This window comes from Lagenorhynchus albirostris, chromosome 19, assembly GCF_949774975.1.
Source record: "Lagenorhynchus albirostris chromosome 19, mLagAlb1.1, whole genome shotgun sequence".
NCBI lineage: Eukaryota > Metazoa > Chordata > Mammalia > Artiodactyla > Delphinidae > Lagenorhynchus > Lagenorhynchus albirostris.
Genome location: NC_083113.1, coordinates 9571304 through 9589781, shown reverse-complemented (window position 1 = coordinate 9589781; position 18478 = coordinate 9571304).

Genomic DNA, 18478 nt, shown 5'->3' with positions numbered 1-18478 from the left:
TTTACTTTGGGGGAGACTTTAAAATCTGGTGTATATTTTACATTTACAGTACATCTCAGTTCAGACCAGCCACATTTCAAAGGCTTCATAGCCCAATGCAGCTAACGGCTTTGGTACTGAACAGCAAGCAGACCTTTAGTGGGGGACAGGCAAATACATTTAGAATGCAATGTGGTTATCCTTTTTGAAAAATATAAGGAAAGAAGGTAGAGACTGTCAGAGGATGCTACTTTATATAGAGCAATAAAAGCCTCTCTGGCAAAGTTACACTGAGCAGAGACTGGAAGGCCATGAGGAAGGGAGCTATAAAAATATCTGGGGGAGGAGCAAGTGCAAAGGCCCTGAGGCAGGAAGATGTGGGATCCATTTGAACAGCAGTGACCAGTGTGGTTAGAACGACGTGAGTAAAGGAAAGCATAAACTAGGGGCAGATTATGTAGGGCCTTGTAGGTTATGCAAAGACAGGGATTAAAAACCTGCCTTCGTTTTAGGAGGGATTCTTCATTTATATAGCAAACACTAAAAAATACTGAGCTTCAGCAGTGCGATCTCTTGGTGGAAGAAATGAGGACCCTGGCCAATGGGTAGATGAGAGTTTAAAGAACAGGACTTAAGCTCCTGAAGGAAACTGACATTTTCCTGTCCTTTGACAAACACTGATGACTTTATGGACAGAGACAAGATCCTTGCAACACATAACACAAAGAAGTAGCATTCAGAAATTATTTTAGAAGACTACAAGTTAATGCGACAGCCCAATAAACAAATAAAAGATATGAAGAGGCCTTCATATAAGAGGAAACATAGGAAAAGGGGCCTAATTATAGCAAGATTTTAATGCAAATTAAAACCACAGATATTAGGTCACACCCACCAGTTTGGCAAATTTTTACATTTTTTTCTATCACGCAGAGCAAGGGGAACTCACAGTACTGGTCATGGGTAAACTTGGTACAATCGCAGTGGAGTACAAATTGAAGATATTGAATAAAATTAAAGATGTGATGTGTCCCATGCCCCAGCAATCCAGGAATTGACGGTAGAGAAACTTGCTCATATGCACTAGGAGATGTGCACAAGAATAGTCATAAGCAGCAAGGTTTGTAATAAACAAAAAAAAACCAACTTGGATTGGATGATTCTGGAACAGAAAAAGGACATTAGTGGAAAAACTAGTGAAATCTTAAAGACTGAAATTCAATGCAGGGGACACAGGTTTGAGCCCTGGTCTGGGAGGATCCCACGTGCCACGGAGCAACTGAGCCCGTGTGCCACAACTACTGAGCCTGCGCTCTAGAGCCCGCGAGCCACAACTACTGAGCCCACGCGCCACAACTACTGAAGCCCACGCACCTAGAGACTGTGCTCCGCAACAAGAGAAGCCACCGCAATGAGAAGCCTGTGCGCCGCAACCAAGAGTAGACCCCGCTCGCCACAACTAGAGAAAAGTCCGCATGCAGCAACGAAGACTCAACGCAGCCAAAAAAAAAAAAAAATTAAATTCTTGATGAAAGTTAAATTAAAATTCAGTAGTCACATTAAACTTAAATGTTAGTGATTAGATTATACTTTTTTACTAAATTTTGATTAAAATGTAGTAAATAAAAGTAAACAGTGAATTAAAATTAAATTTTAAATAATTAAATTACATTTTCTGCAGATGATGTTCTACAATTTTAATTCTACAATGAAAGGAATTCATGCAACGTGTGTGAAGGTACCGAACGCAGGGCCTGGTGCATGGGAGATGCTCTGATGGGTGAGTTTCGAGGTAGGACGTGAGCTCAGGCTTAGGAGCTGGGGACGCTAACCTCTTGCCAGAGACCACATGCCGTGGTGGAAGGAGCATGAGCTCTGTAATCAAATATTTATCAGCAGCAGCAGCATCCCTGCCATGTGCCAGGCACTGTTTGAAGCCTTTTACATATATGAACTCATTTGAATCCTTATAAGCACCCTATGAGGCAGATACTATTCTTATCCCCGTTTTCCAGATGAGTAAACTGAGGCACAGAGACACTCACCGAATCAATGGAGGAGTCAGGATCCAAAGACCTGGATTTGAACCCAGCCTAACCCACAAGCTATATGGCCTCAGTCGAACCTCAGTTTCTGCCCCACAGATTGAGGACAGCGACCCACTGCGTGGGAGGTCACAAAGAGAAAATGGGAATACTTGGAAGAAAGCCCTCACTGAATCATAACATATGCTGAACATATGTGAATGATTAAACAGCCAGGAGGGAGGCTGGCAGTCCTGGCAGGGAAAAAGGCAGGAGCAAAGGTACTGAGGCCTCACCTTGAAGGCCTGGCCAGTATGGCTGTGCTGGAAGTTGCTATAGGAGATGGGGAGTGAGCTGTGTTTGTGCCTGAATCCTGGATGCCTCCTGGAGCAGCCTTTTTCCTTCTGGTGCTTAGTGAATGTGCCACTTGGTGGCCACAGGGCAAGGCACTCTTCTGGTAATGCTGGTTCCCATGGGTGGGGGCAGTGTGACTCTGAGGGGGTCAGCTCCTTGGGTCAGGGCCTCCCACCCTGAAGACATGTCCCATTATCTCCGGTGGAGTCTCAGAATTCCCCCCAAACCCCCAGAGAAAACTCATCTCAATTTAGGAAAGTGAAATAGGTTGTAGAACTGGAAAGAACCAGAGATGTCATCTGGTCCAACCCTTTCAATATACGCAGATCAGGAGATTGAGGCCCAGAGAGGGCAAGGGACTTGCCTAAAGTTACACAGCAAGTCAGTGGCAGAAACAGGGCCAGATGCAGCTATCTTGACTCCTGGACCTGTGCTTTTTCCTCTCCCACAGGTTTGTGTATGGGAGTATCTGGGTATTCACATGAATTGAACAGATGGGAGCAGGGGAGGGGAGCTGCCAGCCATATTGCACTAAAGGAGAATCGGGTGGTGCTTGCCTTGACAATGAACAACAACAACCATGCTATTAAATTTTTTTTAAGTTTGACATTCAGCCATTTTACTGAATAAATGATTCAACCAAGTATTTCCTAAGTCTCTGCTATATCTCCAGTAAGCTAAGCACCAAAGGAGATTATAGACAAAGACCCAAGAAATTGTCCCACCTTGTTAGGTCTTAATGTTTGTGTCCCCCCTAAGTTCATATGCTGAAACCTAACCCCCAGTGTGATGGTATTAGGAGGTGGGCCTTTGAGATATGATTAGATCATGGGGGTAGAGTTCTCATGAATGGGATATATATATATATATATATATATGATATAAATATATATATATGGGATATAAATGGGATATATATATATATATTCTTCTTCAGATTCTTTTCCCTTGTAGGTTATTACAAAATATTGAGTATAGCTCCCTGTGCTATACAGTAGGTCCTTGTTCATTATCTATTTTATATATAGTAGTGTGTATATGTTAATCCCGAACTCCTGATTTATCCCTCTCTTTTCCCCTCTGGTAACCATAAGTTTGTTTTCTATGTCTGTGGGTCTCTTTCTGTTTTGTATATAAGTTCATCTGTATCTTTTTTTGTTTTTTTTGATTCCACATATAAGCAGTATCGTATATTTGTCTTTCTCTGTCTAGCTTACTTCACTTAGTATGATAATCTCTAGGCTCATCCATGTTTGGATGCGATTAGATCATGGGGGTGGAGCCCTCATGAATGGGATTAGTGCCCTTTTAAAAGAGACCCTAGAGAGCTCCCTCACCCCTTCCACCATGCGATGTTATAGCAAAAAAAACCCCCAGCTGTCTATGAGGAAGCAATATCACCAGACATTGAATCTGCCGGCACCATGACCTTGGACTTTCCAGCCTCTAGAACTATGAGGAATATATGTTTATTGTTTATAAGCCACCAGTTTATACTATATTTGCTATAGCAGCCTGAATGGACTAAGACACACCCTTACCAACTTCACAACTGTCATCAGATAAGGTTGGAGAAGTAAAAAGAGACACATAAAATAATAAAGAACAATGATCAAGGTTAGGATTGGCCATGCTTAAAAATAACCCTAGGCAAGGCTTTGCTTGTACTCTGCCACACCTCCATCATCTTGTAGGTGCATTTTCCCTTCAGTGTCTTCTAGATGGACACCATCTCTTTTTATCTTTGAGTCTCCTGCAGTCAAACATTTAAGAGATATTGAACACCTGCTCTGTGCCAGAATACCGCAGTAAACAAGCAGACAATCCCCCTGGTCTCATGGAATTTACGTTCTTGTGCAGAAGACAAGCAATAGACAAGGAAAGAGATAACAAGTTAACTCCAAAATGAGATGAGAGCTATGAAAGAAATGAACACGACAGTGTGATAGAAAGGGTCTGGGTGCTTTAGAACCTGGCTATTCAAAGCACGGTACCCAGACCAGCAGCGTCAACAGCTTGCTAGAAATGCAGAAGCTCAGGCCCTATCCCAGACCTCCTAAGGCAGGAGGTCTTGCATTTTAGCAAAATTCCCATGGAATTCATGTGTACCTTGAATTTTGAGAAGAACCGCCTTAGACGCATGATCCACGAAGACTTCTCGGAGGAGGTGGCATTTGAATTGAGACTTGAAGGTTAAGAGTCAGGTTGTCAAGCAGAGGTCTGGAGCAAAAATTCCAGGCAAAGGGAACTTCAAGTACAAAGGTCATGAGACCAAGTAGAGGTCTGAGGAGCTCAAAGAGGACCTGTGTGGCTATGGCAAGCAAGTTGGGGATACCGATGAGGTTAAAGAAGTGGATGAGGGCCAACCAGAGCCTGGTGGGCCCTGGGAAGGAGTTTGGATAGCATGTGAAATCAACAGAATCCATTGAAGGGCTATATGCGAAGAGAGACACAATCTGATGGGCATTTACAACCATGTCCCTCTGGGCCTGAGGGACTTCATACTGTGACAACTTAGCTAAACTGGAACCGCATTTCTCAGAATTCCCTTCCATATATGGTCTGGGTTAGTCTTGGCCAGAGGAGAAATCCACACAACGTTAAGATTCATTCAGTGATCTTTATCTAATGTTAATCCATATTCAGATTTCCCAATCATCGTCCAACTATCTCCCCTTAATAATATTATAGGAATAAGATTCCAGGTGACGATCAGAGCTGTCCTAAGGTTGATCATACACAATTGCAAAAAAAAAAAATCTGTTAGGGGTGGCAAACAGCATCTTCCAATAGTTTCTCCCCTTGGAGTGACCAAAGTTTACACAACCAGCCCTAAACGGAATGGTGTCATGGGAAATGCACGTCTCATGCCTGGAGATTGTGAATGAATTGACAAGCCCGTGACCAGGGCATTGTTTGGTTTGAAAGCTTCCCCAGGTGATCACAGTGTGCAGCCTGGTTTGGGAATCACTGCTGTGGCTGCAGGAAACCCTGCCAGTCTCAGAAGTCAAATCCTCACCGTGCTCTCCCTGGGATGTTGGTGGATAAAGCTGCCCCCGTGGTCCTCTCCGCCTCCCACCACTGCCTGACCTGCAGGCAGACCACCTGCTCTTTTCAACAGGTCATGACAGTGCTTCTGATACTGGGATCAGGAAGGTTATCTGGTCACCGAAACTTTGGAAGGCGTGAGAATGCTTAGGAAGCCCAGGCAGAAAGGGAGAGTCAAGGGGTGGGGGGGGTGGAGAGGGTGGGGTGCCCGGATTTGCACTCGGAAAAGTGCAGGCATTTGAGGAGAAGTCAATCGGTGAGGACACTGAAAAAGAGGAACCAGAGAAGTGGAAGGAAAACCATGAAAAATTAAGCCCCGGTGAAGCGAAGGGAAAAGTTGCTCTCCAGAAGGAGTGAGGGGTCCACCCTGGCCACCGGTTTCTCCTCTCCATCCCGCTTTCCTGTCCTCACATTCATCCCTTGAATCACTTCCTTCAAGCATCCTCAAAGCCATGCCCCTCACAATCTGCAGTAGGCACGTGGCCAAACTCTGCCATCTGCCTCTCCAAGCCAGCTGAACGCAGCGAGAGGAAACCACCCAGCCAGCCTGGCATGTTGTACCTGACTCACAGAAATCACAGACCTCAAGGGGGCACAGGGCACTCTCTCTGTGTCTCTGGGGAGCTTGCTTTCGCTCCATCACAATAGGACTGTTTCCTTCCAGGCTGCCCACCCACCCACCCCTGCCATCCACCTGATGGCCATGTCCCATGCTTCTCTGTGCAAACTGAAGCCGTCAGTCGGGAACCCCCTCATTGCCTAGCCCGAGAGCACAAGCCCCCTCATTTTCCCATTGGTTACCAGTCCCCCAACCCTTGGGTTCCATCCTGTTTCTCAAGGACTGAGGTTATTTCCTTTCTTCTTTCTTTTTTACCTTCTTTCCTTCCTTCTGCATTTCCTCTTCTGCTGCTGCTTCTACTTCTCCTCCTTCTACTTCTCCTCCTCCTCCCCGCTTCCTGTACAATCTGGCCCCATACCAGCTGCTGCAATCCTTTCTAAAAGGCAGATGGGGACCCTCCACCTCTTGGTGGGAAGAAGGGTCATAGTACCGCGGACAGATTTAGCTACTACTGTCTTGTTTAAAGGTGTTTAGGTGGTAACTGTTAGCTCCCTCCATAGTAAAGGAAACTCTTCTCCTTTGCGAACAGCAATCTGAGACGTGATGCTTTGAGACCGTGTGAGCATCCTGCACCCCACCAACCTTTCCCCAGGGATGTTGGCACCTGGTTCTGCCCTTCACCTGGAACAATGTTTCCCAGCAGCTGACCACGTCAGAGATGATAGCAGCCTGAACTCAAGTAGTCGGAATGGAGATGATCAAAGATGATGACTCTGGGTTTAATTGTAATGAAATCAATCCCTCACTGTGTAACTAATGACTAAGTACGCATCTCCTTTGCTCGTTCCGTGAGGATGGGGGCAATGCAGGTCTTGGTCACTGTGTCTCCAGTACCTAAGAGGACCTTCCAGTAACAATAATATAAAAGCACCAGGTAGTGTTCTAGCACTTCACATCCACTCCCTCATTGAGCAAGGAGGGTTGCTGCTATGCCCATTGTACAGATGAGGAAACTAAGGCACAGAGAGGAGACTAACTTGCTCAAGGCACAGAGCCAGTAGGTGGCAGAGCTGGGATATGAACCTGGAGACCTCATTCCAGAGCCTGTACTCTTCAATATCATACTCTCTGGCCTCAGAACGAAGCTGCAGGGCTTCCCTGGTGGCACAGTGGTTAAGAATCTGCCTGCTAATGCAGAGGACACGGGTTCGAGCCCTGGTCTGGGAAGATCCCACATACTGCGGAGCAACTAAGCCCGTGCGCCACAACTGCGGGGCCTGCTCTCTACAGCCCACGAGCCACAACTACTGAAGACCACGTGCTTAGAGACTGTGCTCTGCAACAACAGAAGCCACCACAGTGAGAAGCCCGTGCACCACAACGAGGAGTAGCCCCTGCTCGCTGCAACTAGAGAAAGCCCGCGCACAACAACAAAGACCCAACACAGCCAAAAAAATATAAATAAAATAAATAAATTCAAAAAGAAAGAAAAGAAAGAAGCTGCAGTGCCACTATGGAAAACAGTATGGAGGTTCCTCAAAAAACTAAAAATAGAATTGCCATATGTTCCTGCAATCTCTTTCCTGGGCATATATTTGGAGAAAACCATAATTGAGAAGATACATGCACCCCAATGTTCATAGCAGCACTGTTTACAGTAGCCAAGACATGGAAGCAACCTAAATGTCCATCGACAGATGAATGGATAAAGAAGAGGTGGTATCAATACATATACACGATGGAATACTACTCAGCCATAAAAAGAATAGAATGAAATAATGCCATTTGCAGCAACATGGATGGACCTAAAGGTTATCATACCAAATGAAGTCAGAGAAAGGCAAATACCGTAAGATATCACTTATATGTGGAATCTAAAATATGACACAAATGAACCTATCAACAAAACAGAAACAGACGCACAGACATAGAGAACAGACTTGTGGTCACCAAGGGGGAGGGGGAGTGGGGGATGGAAGGATTGGGAGTTTGGAATTAGCAAATGCAAACTATTATATATGGGATGGATAAACAACAAGGCCCTACTGTAGAGCACAGGGAGCTATAGTCAATATCCTGTGATAAACCATAAGAGTTTATCACAAAAGAATGTGAAAAAGAATGTATATATGACTGAATCACTTTGCTGTACAGCAGAAATTAACACAACATTGTAAATCAACTATACTTCAATTAAAAAAAGAAATCCTTTGAGACTATAATAATAAAGATATTCTCCTTAAACAAAACAAAACAAATAACAGAAGAAGCTGCAGTAAAAATTTATTGAATGAGTTAACACTGCAGGGTGTGGAGAGGATGGGGGGTGGGGAGTTTGGGAAATGTGTTCCAGGTCATTTCAGCTCCCTCTACTTAAAATCCTTTTAAGGGGGATTTTAGTCTTGTTTGCTGGGTTTTTTTCAATGATGGGAAATGTCCAGCCTTCACAGAATGCGTTTTCTGAGCACGAGTCGCACTGGGCCAGCCTGGCAGATGGGTCCCTGCTCTGCCATGCCAGGTCCTTTAGGGCACAAGGCTCCAAGATTCCAAAGTGCAGCTCCTTCCATGAAGAAAAAAATTCAAGTGTGTCCTATGTCTGAAGCCACCCAGGATATTCATTTTCCTAACAGAAAAATCCAGATTCACAGGTACTGTCCCTTCCTTACCAAAGTCGTTGAAGTTTCCCTGTGTGGGGTCCAGAAAAGAAGAAAGGGTGTGACAAAGGCAATTTGGCCAAAGCCATCTTTGCGCAGGTGACGCGGGTGGCTGAGGAACCGTGCTTCTCTCCCTTCCACTAGTACCTCTCACCTTATTTCCTGAGATTCAGCAAGATGATCAACTGCTCTGAAATTAAGACCATTGTTCCTTGATTTCAATGATAATAATAGCTCTCAGCTAACACATGGTCCAAGTTTCAAAGCTGTTATTCTTTGGCCGTGCCATTCTCTCTTTCTTGAAATGTTAATTCAGCATCCCTGGAAGGGGCATATTTTGTATTATTAGCAGCAAGCTACGAGCTGAATATAGGAATAAGAGTTTCAAGAGGAAGTTGTTGAGGGAAAGGTGAGAGATAATTTTGGATTTCTTTTGTCATTCAATAAATACTAAAATACTGGGTATTGGGGATGCCCACACGTTTATCCTAGCGCTTAGCCTCTCCTTTGTATCAGTTAGCTACAGCTGTGTAAGAAACCATCTTGAAATTTAGTAGCTTAAAACAACAATTTTTTCTTTTTTTCTCACGTGTATTTGGGTCATCTAGACAGTTCTGCTAATCTGGGCCAGGTTTGGCTGACCTTGGCTGGTTTCGCTCGTGAATCTGCCATCATCCTCTGGCAGGTTAACTAGAGGCTGGCTGATTTCGAATTACTTCAGCTGGGATGCCTCAATTCTTCTTTACCTCTCCCTCACATCCCTCCAGCAAGCTAGCCCAGGCAGGTTCTCATGGCAAAGGTGGAGAAGAAGAGAGAGAAGTGAAATACTCTGAGCCTCTTAAGGCTTAGCCTTGGAATTTGTACACTCCTGCTGTATTCTACTGGCTAAAGCAAGTTGTAAATGTCAGTTCAGGGGATGGGAAAAGAGACTCCATGTCTCTTTTTTTTAATTTTTAAAAAATATTTATTTATTTATTTTGGCCCTGCTGGGTCTTAATTGCAGCATGCAGCATGTTTAGTTGTGGCATGCATTTGGGATCTAGTTCCCCCATCACGGATCGGACCCGGGCCCCCCCGCATTGGGAGCGCGAAGTCCTACCCACTGGACCTCAAGGGAAGTCCCAAGAGACTCCATGTCTTGATGGGAGGAGCTGTGAAAGCACACCGCAAAGCGCCCGGATAAAGGGAAGGGTGGAGAAGGGCAGCCTCAAGGCAGGGAAGAGAGGTCTTTCTTATTTCTGCTTCTCCCATGAGCCAGCGAAAGTCTGATTCCCATTGTCCACAGTTGCACAGTCCTGTGTTCTGACTTTAACCTTCACTTCTTTCTGTGAGTCCCTTAGGTCTCTTTTGGGGCAGCTCTATCCCATTCCTTACTCTCCAAGCCCCCAACCCCACCTCCACCCATCATTGGAGGCTGATGAATCCCCCTCCTACTTCAGGATAGGGCTGATTCCAGCTTCCCTGGCTTTTGTTTATTTCTTCCATCTCCTGTGAGGAAGTGTTTGTTCTCGAATGCTCATGAGGGAAGGGTTCAACCTGGACTCCTCCCACTTTCTCAGATCCACCCCCCGCCCCTGGCCCCGAGTTAGTCACCCTTCTACCTCCCTCTGGGTCAGTCGTCTTGTTTCCATCCCCACATTTCCACCCCGGTCCAGGCCCCACCATTATTTCTTGCCCTAGACTAACAACAACCATACACACAGGCATGGTGGAGGATGGTGTCTGGTTTTTAATCCTGGTTCTGCTGTTGATCAGCTGGGTGACCTCAGGGAACTGACTGTGCCTCTCTGTGCTTCAGTTTCCTCCTGCTGTAGACTGAATGTATATTTCCCCCCAGCCCTCAAACTCTATATGTTGAAACCTAATCCCCCATGTGATGGTATTTGTAGATGGGGCCTTTAAGAGGTGATTAGGTCATGAGGGTGGCGTTCTCATGTATGAGATTAGTTCCCTTAGAAAAGAGACCCCAGAGAGCTCCCTCACCCTTTCTGCCATGCAAGGACGTGCAAGAAGATGGCTGTCTGTGAACCAGGAAGCACCTTGATCTTGGACTTCCCAGCCTCTAGAACAGTAAGAAATAAATTTCTGTTGTTTATAAGCGACCCAGTCTATGGTATTGTGTTCCAGCAGCCCGAACAGACTAAAATACCTCTTCTATAAGACACCTCACTTCTACAGATTAGTGGTGATAATAGTATCTGCTTATAAGGTTGTTTGCTGTAATGATCCGAAAAGCAACCTCATCTGAAGATCTGAAGCACTTGGGACTGTTCTGGTCCTGGAAATTGACAGGGATAAATGGCGAGGATAGGATGGGGTTGGGGGGATTGATTCCATCCGATGTGCTAGGTCTGTGCTCAGTATGTCACTGGTGCTCCCAGTGAGCCTAGGGGTTAGTTCCATTTTCCCGATGAGACAACTGAGACTCAGAGAGCCTCAAGGTCACAGTTGCCCAAGGTCACGGTTACTGAATAATTGGGCCACGATTGGAACTGAGATCCATCTGATTCCTAAGTTTCTCTTTCTGACTGTGAGCACCGGCTTCTCCCTTGTCTCCCCGCTTCCCCTCTGACCCCCCAGTCTCTGCTCCTCAGTCAGCCAAAGGGAGGCAAGGAAGGGGTAAAGCTAATCAAGTCTGCTGAAGATTTTTCAGCAACATGAATCAGCCCAATGCATGATCCAAGACTGGATCCTATACTGGCGAAAACATGGCTCTAAAGGACATTACTGAAGGGAAGCGAGAGATTTGAAGTTGTGGATTAAAGAACAGTATTACTGTATCAGTGTTACATTTCCTGATTTTGATAACTGTCCTGGGGTTTTTGAAGAGAATGTCTTTGTTCTGTAGCTCCATGCTGAAGTATTTATAGGGATCAAGGGACAGGATGTCTGCCGCTGCCTCTCAAATGTTCAGAAAAGAGTGAGATAAAACACATGTGGTTAAATATTATTGGCTGATGAACCTAGGAGAATGGAGTTCTTTTTACTCTTCTTGTTTGAGAAGAGTAAACTGTGAAAGAGTTTTCTGTAGTTTGATCTTATTTCGGGTGAAAAACAAATCAGCAAAAACACACTCTTCATTCTGCTCCTCAGTAGGTGTCATGAGAAAGGAAAAATCTATGTCCACACAGACACTTGTACACGAAGGTTCAAAGCAGCATTATTCACAGCAAGCAAAAAGCAGAAACAACCCAAGTGTCTATCAACTCATGAATGGATAAACCCAATGTGGTGTATCCCAACAGTAGAAATATTTTTTTATGGAAGTATAGTTGATTTACAATGTTGTGTCAGTTCCAGGTGCACAGCAAAGTGATTCAGTTATCTATCTATCTATCTATCTATCTATCTATCTATATCCTTTTCCATCATAGGTTATTACAAGATATTGAATATAGTTCCTTGTGCTATACAGTAGGACCTTGTTGTTTATCCATTTTATGTTTAAAAAATTTTTTATTGCAGTATAGTTGATTTACAATATTATGTTACTTTCTGCTGGACAGCAAAGTGAATCAGTTATACATATACATATATCCACTCTTTTTAAGATTCTTTTCCCATATAGGTCATTACAGAGTACTGAGTAGAGTTCCCTGTGCTATACAGTAGGCCTTTATTGGTTATCTATTTTATATATAGTAGTGTGTATATATCAGTCCCAATCTCCCAATTTATCCCTCTCCCCCCTTGTAACCATAAGATTGTTTTCTACATCTGCGACCCTATTTGTGTTTTGTGAATAAGTTCATTTGTACCAGTTTTTTAGATTCCACAGATAAGCAATATCATATGATATTTGTCCTTCTCTGTCTGACTTAATTCACTCAGTATGACAATCTCTAGGTCCATCCATGTTGCTGCAAATGGCATTATTTCATTCTTTTTTATGGCTGAGTAATATTCCATTTTATATATGTACCACATCTTCTTTATTCATTCCTCTGTCAATGGACATTAGGTTGCTTCCATGTCCTGGCTATTGTAAACAGTGCTGCAATGAACATTGGGGTGTATGTATCTTTTCGAATTACAGTTTTCTCTGGACATATGCCCAGGAGTGGGATTGCTGGATCATATGGTAGCTCTATTTTTAGTTTTTTATGGAAATGCCATACTGTTCTCCATAGTGGTTGTACCAATTTACATTTCCACCAAGAGTGTAGAAGGATTCCCTTTTCTCCACACCCTCTCCAACATTTATTATTTGTAGACTTTTTAACGTCAGCCATTCTGACCAGTGTGAAGTGATACCTCATTGTAGTTGTTTTTTTTCTTTTTTTGGCTGCACCATGTGGCATGTGAGATCTTAGTTCCCCAACCAGGGATCGAAACTACACCCCCTGCAGTGGAAGTGTGGAGTCTTAACCACTGGACTGCCAGGAAAGTCCCCTACCTCACTGTAGTTATGATTTGTATTTCACTAATAATGAGCAATGTTGAGCATCATTTCATGTGCCTATTGGCCATATGTATGTCTTCTTTGGAGAAATGTCTATTTAGGCCTTCTGTCCATTTTTTGATTGGGTTGTTTTTTTTTTTGTTGTTATCAAGTTTTATGAGCTATTTGTATATTTTGGAAATTAAGTTCTTGTCAGTTGCATCATTTACAAATACTTTCTCCCAATCCATAGGTTGTCTTTTTGTTCTGTTTATGGTTTCCTTTGCTGTGCAAAAGCTCATAAGTTTGATTAGGTTCCATTTGTTTATTTTTGCTTTTATTTCTATTGCCTTGGGAGACCCAACAGTGGAATATTATTCAGCCATAAAAAGGAATGAAGTTCTGATTCATGCTACAGCATGGGTGAACTTTGAAAACATTATGCTGGGGATTCCCTGGCAGTCCAATAGTTAGGACTCTGCGCTCTCACTGCCAAGGGCCTGGGATCAATCCCTTGTTGGGGAACTAAGATCCCACAAGCCATGAGGGGTGACCAAAAAGAAAACATTATGCTAAGTGAAAGAAGCCAGACACAGAGGCCATATATCGTAGGATTCCATTTATATGAAATGTCCGGAATAGACAAATCCTTAGAGATAGGGTCGGTGGGGAGGGGGAAATAGGAAGGACTGCTAATGGTACAGGGTTTCTTGTTGGGGTAATGAAAATGTTCTGGAACTAGATAGTGGTAATGGTTGCACAGCCTTGTGAATATACAATAAACCGTGGAATGGTCCACTTTACACGAGTAAGTTTTATGGTCCGTGAATTGCATAGCAATTAAAAGTAATCATGACAGTGACAACAAAGCGTTCAATGACTGTGTATGGCTTCTGGGATCAAACCCCAAATCCCTGGTGTAAGGTCATCGAGTCCCTAAGCCTCTCTCAGCCAAGCTCTCAAGACTCCAGCAGCCCAACCTGCCTTCCTTCCCTGCCGCTGCCGCCTCTGGGGCTTTGCACCGGCCCTTCCCCTCCACGCTTGTCTGACTAACTCGATTTATCTTGCAAGTTTTAGCTTACAATTGACTTCCTTCAGCAAGGTGTCCCTTAATCCCCAGAGTCTGAGTCACCGGGTTCCCAAAGTAGCATTTGGGACGATTTCCAGGTGACATTTAAATTGTTATGCATTTATTTTAAAGCGCGTTGGGGAAAAAAGGAACTGGCCCTTCACACCTGTGATTTCATGACTATTGTTCCCTGGGATCAGCCTAAGGTAGCCCCAGGGGGACCCATCAAAGGAAGAAAAAAAGTTGGTTGAAAGAACAAATTTTATTTTATTTTATTGAAGTATAGTTGATTTACAATGTTGTGTTGATTTCTACTGTACAGCAAAGGGATTTGGTGATACATATATATTTTTTCATATTCTTTTCCATATGGTTTATCACAGGATACTGAATGTAGTTCCCTGTGCTATACAGGAGGACCTTGTTGTTTATGAGAGAACACATTTTCAAGGTACAGACAATAGAGGCAGTACTCGGCAAGAGTTGTAAAATAGACTTTTAGGAATAATAGAAGTGGAGAAACCCCGGGGGGCTGAGTTAACTCCACCTGACCTCCCATAGCAGCCGTCAGGCTAATATCTGTCACACTGCGAAATGATTTGTTTTACGTCTGTCTCCCGCACTAGGGTGTGAGTCCCATGAAGGCAGGGCTGGGCCTGGCTCTTCCCCACTGTGTCCCCAGCACTGCCCATGCAGGGCGGGGCACGGAGCAGGTGCTCAGAGAGGGTGTGCTGAATAAACTGAGGCCAAGCTGTTCTGGACTGTGGACTACCCCCAAGGGCACTAGGGAGCCTTAGGAGGGCTTCAATCAGGGGAGTGTCAAGGTTGATCTGTGCTTTAGAAATTCCAGGCTCCCTTTCTACTTTGGACCCGGAAAATCCACATTCCTCCCCATCTGACCTTTCCTATCAGACTCCTCTTTACCCTTCTCCTCCAGGAAGCCTTCCTGAACTGCAGGCTGGGTCAGGTGCCTGCTCTGGGCTTCCAGAACCCCCCACTTCCCCCATCCCAGCCCTGTCTACCCTGGGGGTGGGCCTGTATCCTCCAGAGACTTGTGAGATCTCCACAAGTTCTGCCCTAGGCTCTCAGGAACCACTCCAGAGCAGGTACGTTGACTGGACCTCTCTCCACTGCCATCTCCCCAGATCTCGCTCCATTCTTTTCCTCCACCAGCCCCTCCCTAGCTGTTTTTGGATCCTCTCCTCATATACACTGCCATGTGTATTATTTTTAAAATCGTGTGCTTAACACCACTGCTTTCTCACCATTTAAAATTAAAAAACAATTTTTGTGTCATGAAATTGACTGTTGTCACCATTTAAAATGTACAATTCAGTGGCATTAAGTACATTCACAGTGTTGTACCACCATCACCACTATCTAATTCTCGAAATTTCCCATCACCCCCAAAGGAAACCCTATGCCCATATAGCAGTCACTAGCCATTCCCCCCTCCCCCCAGGCCCTGGCCACCTCTGCTTTCTGTCTCTATGGATTTTCCTCTTCTGGACAGTTTGTATAATGGACTCGCCCAATATGTGGCCTTTTGGGTCTAGCTTCTTACACTTAGCATCATGTTTTCAAGGTTCCATGTCATAGCATGGATCCGTTCCTTTTTGTGGCTGAATAATATTCCACTGTGTGGATAGACCACATTTTGTTGATTCATTCATCTGCTGGTGGACATTTGGGTTGTTTCCACCCTCTGGCTATTGTGAATAATGCTGCTGGGAACATTCATGTACACATTATTGTTTGAACACCTGTTTTCAACTATTCTGGGTATACACATAGGTGTGACCATGTAGTAATTCCAGGTGCAACTTATGGAGGAAACAGCGAACTGTTGTCCATATTGGTGGCCCCTTTACCCACCAGCAGTGTGTGAGGATTCTGATTTCCCCACATCCTTCCTAACACTTGGTATTGTCCCTTTTTTGGATTATGGCCATTCTAGCAAGGGCGAAGTGGCCTCTCATGGTTTTGACTTGCATTTCCCTAATGACTAATAACCTTGAACAACTTTTTATGTGCTTCTTGGTCATTTTCTCACTACCTTTTGCAAACTGACCTCAGCTCCTACCACCTTGCTAAAGCCATTTTCCCCATATTCATCAGTCCACTGGCTTCCCTTTTTAAAAATTTTTTAAAAAATTTATTTTATTGAAGAATAGTTGATTTAAAATGTTGTATTAATTTCTGCTGTACAGCAAAGTGATAAAGTGATTCAGTTTTATATATATATATATATATATATATATATACACTCTTTTTCATATTTGTTTCCATTATGGTTTATTACAGAATATTGAATATAGTTCCTTCGGCTATACAGTAGGACCTTGTTGTTTATCCACTGGTTTATCTTAATTCCCATTTTTTCCTGTCTCTCAGCAACTCTGGACGCCTTCCTCTCTCTCCCACCATGACCTACCCATTCTTGGTCTTCCTCTTCTTTTTCTGGAGAGAGATGTGGGACCTTGGGCCAGTTATTTAACTTCTCTGTGCCTCGGTTTTTTCATCTGTGAAATGAGACCGCTAACTATTTCGACTTCTTGGTTGTTGTAACAATTCAATGAGCTTAGAACTGTGCCTGATGATTACACAGTAATGATCAGGGAAGTATTTAATGGTGAGAGGAGTCGGAGGGCTGAGGGCAGAACATTTCCTCGTGAAAGGTACTTAAAAAAATTAAAAAGCTGGAGGGTGAAAAAATAAAATAAAATTTAAAAGCTTGCCCTGATACAGAATTTTAGGAAAAACCATCAGAAATTATTTTATTTAAAAAAAAAACCCACAAGAATATTACTCAGCCATAAAAAAGAATGAAATAATGCCATTTGCAGCCACATGGATAGACCTGGAGATTATCATACTAAGTGAAGTAAGTCAGACAAAGACAAATATCATATGATATCGCTTATATGTGGAATCTAAAAAGAAAAAAAGAAATACAAATGAACTTATTTACAAAACAGAAAGAGATTCACGGACATAGAAAACAAACTTATGGTTACCAAAGGAGAAAGGGGAGGAGGGTAGGGATAAATTAGGAGTCTGGGATTAACATATACACCTACTATATATAAAATAGATAACCAACAAGGACCTACTGTATAGCACAGGGAACTATACTCAATATTTTGTAATAACCTACAAGGGAAAAGAATCTGAAAAAGAATATATATATATAAAATATATATATGGACTGAATCACTTTGCTGTACACCTGAAACTAACGTGACATTGCAAATCAACTATACTTCAATTTAAAAAAGTAAAAAAAAAAAAACCCCACAAAACTCCTCTACGACAGGAAGCATACAAAATAGTTCACCTTCATTAAGAATCTGCATTAAGAAATAGAGACACAGATGTAGAGAACAAATGTATGGACACCGAGTGGGGAAAGAGGCTCGGGGCGGGGGCGGTTATGAATTGGGAGATTGGGATTGACAGATATACACTAATATGTATTAAATAGATAACTAATAAGAACCTGCTGTATAAAAAAATAAATAAAATTCAAAGATTGAAAACAAAATCTGCATTAAGCTTCTTATAGCTTCTAAAACAATGCATCAAAAGACAAAAACGTTTTTAGGGGCAAGTGTAATATGGTGGTTAAATGTATGAACTTTGGAGAAGGGCTGCCTGGGTCCGAATCCCTGTGACGCCTGATGTGGGCAATTCTATAACTCTCTGTGACTCAGTTTCCACATGCGTAAAACGCGATGCTGTTAGAACCTGCTAGGATCTTTAGGGGCATTCACCGAGTTTATCTATGTACCTGAGCCGGCAGCGCCAGCTCTGGTAGGCGTTAACTTAGAACTACATCATGTCGTAGCCGGTCAAGTTTTCACTCCAGGCCTGGGTGACTTTCCCAGCCATCTAAACAATGTTTCATAAACCCTGTAGCGAACTTATACGGAGGAAGTCTTGACAAGTAAGATCCATAACAGGTCAAATCTCAGCTGCAGGAAGTCGTTCTCATTCTCTGCTCCAGATCTCCCGGAACAGAGAGTAATAATAAAAGTCAAAACCCGGACAACTCTCCCTTCTGCAGGTCAATTCCGCCAGCGTCGTTTTCCGGAGGAGGCAGGCTTCCCTTCTTAAAGGGGCCTCTCCTAGTTTTGACTTTCTCTTCTCTCTCCTAGGAGGGCCTGGCTGGTTTCTCCTTCTCATCCCCCACTTAGCATCTCTCAGGAAGCGGCCCCTCCCTCTCCGTTGGGATGTTAAATCCTGCAGTGATTACTATTAAATAAAGCCACTCTTCATTGAATTTGGATTTCTGTTGGTCCTGAGTACATGAAGCAGCTCAATTCCCCAAATACCACTGTGGGTTGTAGGGGTCGCAGGTCGGGGGTCCATGGCCTCTATAGCCAAGTCAAGAAGTTTCCTAGGGGCCAT